This window comes from Tupaia chinensis, unplaced genomic scaffold, assembly GCF_000334495.1.
Source record: "Tupaia chinensis unplaced genomic scaffold, TupChi_1.0 Scaffold000037_16, whole genome shotgun sequence".
Lineage (NCBI taxonomy): Eukaryota > Metazoa > Chordata > Mammalia > Scandentia > Tupaiidae > Tupaia > Tupaia belangeri.
Window position 1 is genome coordinate 66,389 of NW_006159474.1, and position 8,975 is coordinate 75,363.

At 40.9% G+C, this 8,975-nt stretch overlaps 1 pseudogene; it reads right to left on the reverse strand.

The window, feature by feature from the left end:
- The window catches only part of LOC102491491 (ankyrin repeat domain-containing protein SOWAHC-like), a 1,517-nt pseudogene extending 1,191 nt beyond the window's left edge, over positions 1–326 (reverse strand).
- Between the last annotated feature and the right edge of the window lie 8,649 nt (positions 327–8,975).

Consider the following 8,975-nt stretch of genomic DNA (forward strand, 5'->3'; position numbering starts at 1 on the left):
TCCGGGCCGTGGCTGCAGGGCGCAGGCCGACCTCCCTGGGCCGGCCGGGCCCTCTGGGGCCTCGGGCGGGCTCCGCGGGCTCCCCGTGGGGCGCGGTCCTGGGTGGCTCCACGCATAACTGCCTCTTGAGGTGCACGCACTTGGCGCCCGTGGGCGGGGTCAGTGTGCACAGTGGCGACCGCGTTGACCAGCTCCTTGAAGCGGGCGCGGGCGGCACTGCTCTGGCTTGAAGCCCAGGGTGCCCCTGAAGTGCTGCACCAGCTGGCTTGCTGGCCCTGCCCTATCCCCACGTGCTCATGCTCGGAGGTGCGGCTCCTCATGGCCATGGCGTCTGGCGGGCTCCCTTGGCGACTGCCTCTAGCTCTTTTTTGGTTTCCATTTGCATGGAAAAGCTTTTTCCAACCATTCACTTTCAGTCTATGTATTTCTCCATGAGGTGGCTTTCCTGTAGGCAACAGATAGAGGGTTTCTGTTGTTTTATCCATTCGGCCAGTCTGTTTCTCTTGATTGGAGAATATAATCCATTAACATTCAGTGTTATTATTGATGTTACAGGATCTATACCGACGTTTAAGTTGGCCATTGTCTTAGTTCCCTTTTATTTCTTTGTTTCTGGCTGTTAATTCTTTAGTTTTCCTGGAACAATACTTTTTTTCAGGGTTTCTTGGTGTTGGCAAATTCTTTCAGATCTTGTTTCTCTGAGAAGATTTTAATCTTTTTTTTCCCATATGACGCATAATCTTGCAGGATATAATAGTCTTGGTTGGAATTGTTTCTCTCATAAAACTTTCAATGCAAGGAACCAGCAGTTAGTATAATGGCTATGTCGCTGGACTCCCACGTAGTTGACCGCAGTTCGCGTCCCAGACCCGGTGGCTTAGAACTCACGCCGGGCGCGCGTGTGTGTATGTGTGTGTGCCCAAGATCCCGAGAGGAGAATGGAGGAGAAGGAATTGCGGCGGCACCATCCCCCCTCTCGCTTTCTGTCTCTATGTCTCTCTCTGTCTGCCTGGCGAGCATACACGCCCTACAGCGAAAACCTCTCCAAAAAAAAAAACCTTTCAATGCATCTTCCCATTCTTTCCTTGCCTGCATTGTTTCCGATGAGAGGTCTGGTTTAGCCTGATTTGATGGCCTTTGTAAGTCACTTCTGTTTCTCTCTTGCTGGTTATAGTATCATGTCTTTATCTGTGGTCTTGGACAGTCTGGCTAAGAATGTGCCTTAGGGAAGATGTTCTGGGATTGATTCTATTTGGGGTCCTTTGTATTGCTTGGATCTGGATTGGGTGAGTGCCTCTCTAGACTTGGGAAATTTTCTTCCAGGATTTCATGGAATAGATTTTCCATGCTCTTATTTGTTTCTTCACCTTCTGGGATGCCAATTAGTCTGATGTTTGGGAGTCTAATGGAGTCTAGTATTTCTCATATATTATCCTTGTTTGTTTTTTGTTGTTGTTTGTTATTTTCTTGATATTTTTTGGTGTTTTTTTTCTAGGTCAGAGGTTTTATCTTCTACATCAGAGATTCAATCTTCAGCATGGTCTAATCAACTTTTAATAATCTCAAGAGAGTTTTTCATTTCCTTTATTACAGACTTTATTTCTAATAGTTCCACCTGATTCTTTCTCAGAGTGTCCATTTCTTTTTTCATGTCCTAGAAGGACTTACTAATCTCCTGCAGTTCATTGTCTCTTTTCTCTTCCAACTCATAGAATTTGGTAACCACTAATGTTTGAAATTCTTTGTCTAACATTTTGGTAACATCCTCCATATTTACGAGAGATGGAAGGGAGTTACCATTTTCCTTCGGTGGAGACATATTGCCTTGTTTATTCAGACCTGAGACTCTGCTTCTACTTTTAGCCATTGTTAGATGTATTCACTTTGAATACCTCTTATGGGAACCTTTCTCTGACTAGGAGTAAGTGAGTTTCCCTTTTGCTGCCATTTAATATTTGCCAAAGTCTCTTTTCTGTGGTTTTAACCAATGTGGTCTCAAGAGAGGTACTCTATTGAGGTGTCTGAAAAGCAGTATTTCCTTTTTCACAGGTGGATCAGTACAAGGGAGGATCCCAGAGAAACTTACATTACTAGGGGATTTCAGATATCTGATTATAGACCTGTCTATTCCCTCTGGCAGGGTGGAAGATGAAGAGGAGAGGACAACAGGTGAAAGAAAAGACAACACAAAGAAATAATGAAAAAGTCCTGTGCCATGCATTAGGGAGGCACACAATTTCACCAGAGGCCTGCAGCTGGGTCTGTCGCCTGCAGCTGGGGAAAGGACAGTCTGTGGGAGGAGGAAAACCAGGGAATTAACAAGAGAATGGAGAAGCACAAAAATCAAAAGCAGAAAATCCTAGCTACCCACCTAAGGGGCAGGATCTTGGGCTGGGGGGCCTGGAGGTGAGGCAAGGGGGCAGTTATGTCCCTGACTCAGTATCTCTGGTTGGCCAGAGGCCTGCAGCTGGGTCTTCATCAGGATCTTTTTTTTTTTTTCTTGACAAGTTTTTGCTATAGAGCACGTGCGCTTACCAGAAAGACAGAGAGCTAGAAAGCGAGAAATCACCCCCCAGTGGGAATGGCCATGACACAATCCCTTCTCCTCCATTTTCCTCTTGGGATCTTGGGCATGCACGCACACGTGCCTGGTGTGAGTTTAAGCTACCAGATCCAAGATTTGAACCGCCATTGACTACATGGGAGTTCAGTGACATAGCCATTATGGTAACTGCTGTTCCTTTCATCAGGATCTTGAATATGCATGTCTGGTGTGTTTCAGATCTATTGAACTCAGATATGAATCTGCAACTGGACTTATGGCTTCTGCACTCCATTATGCTACTGTAAGAATAAAATTAAACTATCCTGTCTTATGAAGATAAAATCTAACCTTTGTCTCTTTCGCTTCTGTACTAAAGCTGATGCTGCTGAAGTTGTGGAAACCCGCAATTCACTAACACTCTGTAGGAAGCCCAGAGCCATTTGCAAGTTAATTTAGCACATTGCAGGAAGCCCAGACCCTTGTAAAACTCCTCCCCCCTTCTGTTAACCCCAGAAACTCCGACCAAATGCCTCTGCAAACCTGACCAAATGGCTACAACTGTAAAGAGAAACATTTTTGTCCTGCTTGAGCAAGTAAAACTTCAAGGACGCCATAAAATTACCCTAGAAGCGCCTTATCTTACTTCCTCATTCTTTCCTCCCCTCACCCCGTGGCTTGTGTCTATATAACCTGAATGTTCCTTTGTTCGGGGCTTCACTCGTGATCGTGTCTTGCACGACTGAGAGTGGAGTCCTAGCACACTAGCAGTAAAACCTCTTGTATTTTACATCAAGATTCGACTTTGTGGTTGATTGGGGTCGCCGTTGTTGTAACACTCCCTGGATAAGGAGGTTCAGCCAGCTGCCGGCTAAAACCTTTCACTACAGAATGCTCTGTCCCTCTAGGCTGGGCCAATTTACAGGTTTGAAAATCTCAGGTATTGCCAGGGAAGTTGGAATATCTGTTACCGAACTCAAATCAGGTTTGCTCACCCACGCGCTATAAAACCAAGCATAGGCACATGGTGTGATGAAGGAAAGTACAGCTTTATTGCAAAGTGCAAAGCAAGGAGAGTGGGCAGCTCTCATGCTGAAAAGACCCAGTCTCCCAGAGATGTTCCCCACATGCGTTTTTAAGGGCAAAATTAGGGGCAGAGGTCCCAGGCGCATGATCAGTTCAGTGATTGGTTCAAGAGGGCGTGACAGCTCATGGGCATTCTTGATTGGTGAGGCCTTAGATAATCAAATTCCTCTTCAGGTGTCTGGAACCATTCAGCCTGGAGTCTCTGAACTCACAACCAGTAGTTTCCAGTCTACAAAACATCTTACATATTGAAATGAAAACCTTCTTTCCTTTAAGTGAGAGTTTTAGAGGTCAAATGGCCCTCACTCATGGTCCATGTCGGTCATTATCATAACCAAAGTCTGAAGACTCACTCCTTACTCTGGGCCATTACAATGCAAGTGGACTTTATATTTCAGGAACCCTAGAAACTACATTAGGAGGCTCTTGCTCTGTTTCATATCCAAGGAGCAGAAACTATTTTTTTTCCTATTGGTTAATGGCTTTATTTTAACCCTAACTTTCCCTTTTCTAAGTGGATAATGTCATATATATCAGTTCTCAGGCCCTTTAAACAGTAAGACTCCAACATACTGGGTTGGAATTTAAAGTGCCATCAAGGATCTTGCAGCTCTCTAGGGGCCAGACATTTGCTCTGGAATCCTAGGGTCAAAAATTTGTATTCATTGTCCCAGCTACAGAATGACATGGGCAAAGATAGTTGAATTTGCAAAGTTACCCTTATGGTGATTGTAGATCCCAGTTTTCCTAGGACATCGGGGTCACCTACAATCATAGGTGATTGTTAATAATGTCTCAGTTCAGGTGATACCAAATGGTCACCTCACTTTGAAGACAACTGGCCCAGACCCCTTTAGGAAACTGGAGACCTAGAGTAAACAAGACTTTCCCAAGGTCACACAGCAACATAATGCCATCTCTGGAAATCTGGCTACAATGACATACCTGATACTTAGCATGATTGGCATTAGTCTGGCAAAAATTAATATTTCCTTTCCATTTATTTTAAAGATTTCTGAGGTTTCAGGGTAAGCATCAGGGAGACAAAGTTGCAGAGAGAACATGGCTCACCTCTTCGTGCACACTGTTGAACTTTCAGGTGTGTTAACTGGGATCTGGAGGGTCCCACTCTTCTCCACTTCCCAAACCATTGGAATATCCAGTTCCAGTAATGGTAGTGCAGGTTGTAGGGTGAGCATGAGGGAGACAGGAAGACCATGGTTCACCTTCTCCCTTATGCCTTTGAACTCTTAGCTACCTCCAGCTTAGCCCAAGGTACACTAGGTCCTGGGTCTCTGCAGAGGAATCAAGCACCTCAAGCTGGCTAAACGTACCATTCTCTTACCATAACACAAGGCCCTCTTTATAGAACACACCAGAAAAGCAGAGTGCACCTTTCCCCCTGATGTTACAGAATTAACTCCAAGAAATTAGGAAGGAACATATAATCCATCAGATGACCAGAAACCAGTGCAGAGGCACAAGAAATATGAGAAACCAAGAAAATCTCTCTCCCTCAAGGGAAATGATGATCTCTTCTCATCATTCAGAGGCAGTAAAAGAGAACTCATGGAAATGTGAGATAATTCAGAATATTTATAGTGACAAAACTAAATGAGATGCAATACAAAAGATACAATGAACTCCAGAAGATGAGGAAGTTCTTTCATAATTTGAAAGAAGAAGTAGACACCATAGAACAAATGATGAAGATTCATAGAATGAATTTGGGAGGGGTCTTTCCTTTTGGATCTTTAGAAATAGTTTGAGGAGAATTCAAATTAGTTCTTCTTTTAAAGTGTTGTAGAGCTCAGAAGAAAAGCCATCATCTTTGTTGGAAGACTATTTATTAGTGATTCAATCTCATTGTTTGTTATGGGTCTATTCAGAAGTTCTATTTCTTCCTGGTTAAATCTTGGCAAATTATATGTGTCCAGGAATTAGTCCATCTCATAAAGGTTTTCTTGTTTGTTGGTGTGTAATTGTTCATAATATTCTCTGATGATATTTTGTATTTCTTTGATGTCCATTGTAATAATGCCTGTTTCTATGTTGATTTGATATATCTGGTTCCTTTCTTTGTTCTTCTAGATTAATCTAGCTAATGGTGTGTCTATTTTATCTTCTCAGAGAACCAGCTTTTGATTTTGTTTTCTATATAGTTATTTTATTCTCTATTTCATTTATTTTCACTTGAATCTTTATTATTCCTTTTTTCCTGGAATTTTCTTGTTGTTGTTTTTAATATATTTAATTTAAATTTCTTTTATACAGTCACATATATTACCTAGCTTGTAAAGTCAATACTCCCAACATAAATACACTTCACACCAGTCCAGATGGGGATACTATAAATGTTATTATGAACAGATAATAATCCATTTCTGTGTCCCATAAATGTCTTGCCCTTCTATTTTTCTCCTTAGTATCTTTCCTCATACTCTTCCCCTTCTCCACACTGTATCCAGTATCTGTAACCATTTTCCATGCTTCTATATGCTCTAGTCTTTCAGTTTCCACCATAGAATGTGGACAGTTGGTATATATAGGTGGAGATATATAATGTCTCTCTTTCATTCAGAAGTAAATCTTCCATATTCATCCACTTTGTATCAAAAACCAGGGTTTGGGATCAGCAGTTGGTGTAATGACTATGTTGCTGGACTTCCACAAGTCAATTGCAGTTTGAGCCCCAGATCCAGTGGCTTAAACTCATGCCAGGAGCATGTGCATGTGTGCCCAAGATCCTGAGAGGAGAATAAAAGAGAAGGGATTGCGGTGTGGCCATTTCCCCTGGAAGGTTATTTCTTGCTTTCTGTCTCTCTGTCTTTCTGGTAAGCCTACACACCCTATAGCAAACCCCCCCCCCAAAAAAAAAAAAAAACAAAACAAAACAAAACAAAAACAAAACAAAAACCAGGGTTTTATTGTTTTGTATGATTGAAAAGTATCCCATAGAGTATATGTGCCACATTTTCCCCATCTGTTCACTGTTTGTGGACATTTGGGTTGGTTACATGTCTTAGCAATTTTAATTCCACAATAAACACAGATGTGCAAGCACATTTCTGACTGAGAATTCTCCTGTCCCTTGGGCAGATACCTAGGAGTGGAATTGCTGGATCATATGATAGTTCCACTGGTAGATCTTTGAGAAACTCCATATTGTTCTCCACAGTGGCTGGACTAATTTACATTCCCACCAGCAGTGTAGGAGAGTTTAACTTTGACTACAGCCCTGCCAACACTTATTTTTTTGTTTTTAAATCTTCACCATTCTGACTGGGGTTAGGTGGCATCTTATTGTGATTTTGATCTGCATCTCCCTTATGATGAGGGATATTGAGCATTTTTTTCATATTTTTTTGAGAGGTTTTCGCTATAGGGCACGTGTGTTCGCCAGACAGATAGAGAGAGACATAGAGACAGAAAGCAAGAAATCATCTCCCAAGGGGATGGTCACGCCGCAATCACTTCTCCATTCTCCTCTCGGGATCTTGGGGACACATGCACACGCGCCCGGCGTGAGTTTTAAGCCATGGAATCCAGGATGCGAACCACAGTTGACTACATGGGAGTCCAGCGACAATTTTTTCTTGATGTCGACATGTCTTCCTTAGAGAGTTAGTTGTTCCACTCATTTTTCCATCTTATAATTGGATTAGTCACTTTTTTCTCAGGTAAACTGATTGAGGTTCTTTTTATTCTGGTTATCAATTCCTTATCTGAGGTATATTTTCCAAAAGTATTCTCCCATTTCAAGAGTTGTTGAATGACACTAGTTACTGTGTTTTTTGTTGTATGGAAATTTCTTAATCTAATGAAATTCCACTTATCTGTTTTTCAGATTATCACCTGTGCTCTGTGGAATCTTATTTAAGAAATCTTTGCCTACCCCAATGTTGCCCAGAGTTTCCCCAGTGCTTTCAACCAGTAGTTTTATAGTTAGATCTTTGAGCCACTTTGAATTGATTTTTGTCAATGCCAAAAACTAGGGATCCAGATTCATCTTCCTTCAGGTGCATATCCAGTTTATCCAGCACCATTTGCTAAAGAGGTTTGCCTTTATTCACTCAATTGATGGGTGTCAAAAATCAGTTGGCTGTATGTTTTGGGGTTTATTTCTGGGATCCTCTTCTGTGCTATTGGTCCACTTGTGTGTTTTTATGCCAATACCATGCTGTTTTGATAATCACAGTTTTGTAATATATATTTGACTCAGAGAGTGAGATATCTCCCACTCCACTCTTCTTACACAGGATGGATTTGACAATACAGGGTCTTTTATGATTCCAGATAAATTGTACAATTGGGTTTTTTTTCTAGATCTGTGAAAAATGTCTCTGGTAATTTGATTGGGATTACATTAAATATGTGGATTAATTTGGGTGAAATAGCTATCTTGATTATATTAATTCTTCCAATCCAGAAAAATGGGATATCTTTTCCCTTTTTGTATCATTGTCATTTTCTTTTTTGTTTTTAGGTTTTTCATACTTTTCATTGTGGTGATCTTTGATTTCTTTGGTTAAATTTATTTCTAGGTATCTTTTACTTTTTGTAGCTATGGTGAATGGGATTACTTTCTTCAGTTCTATCTCAGTCTGCTTGCTGTTAGTATAGAGAAATGCTATAGATTTCTGTATGTTGATTATGTATCCTGGCTCTTCACTGTATTCATTTATTAATTCCAGGAGATTTTATTGTGGATACCCTTGGGTCTTCTATGTATACAGTCATAACACCTGCAAATAGAGATAATTTCAACTCTTCTTTTCCTATTTGAATGCCTTATATTTAATTCTCTTTTCTGATTGCATTGGCTGAGACTTTCATCACTATGTTGAAAAGGAGTAGAGAAAGTGGACACCAATCTGGTACCATTTTTTTAGTGGAAAAGATTTCAGCTCTTCCCCATTCAGGATGATGTAAGCTATAGATTTTTAATAAATAATTTTTGTTTTGTTGGGGAATGACCCTTCTATGTCTATTTTGCAGAGAATTTTAATCAAGAAGGGATGTATTTTTTTTTCAATTTATTTATTTGCATTCATTCACTGTACATCATTACAGCATACAAAATGAGATTTTCCATCCATAGTGTACTGTATATTGTCTCAATCGAGCACATCAACAAACATGTTATTGTCAGCAAATGATCTTCCATTTCTTGTTTTCTGTATGTTTTGCTTTTTTCCCCCCCCATCCTTGGTTCTGCTTTCTATAACCTTTTCCCCCCACACACACATTTTATTGAATCACCAAAGACCCTAATCAATCCAAATACCCTCATAGCAAACACAGGTGACACACACATTTCCATGAGCACAAGTCTAACTTTACACAT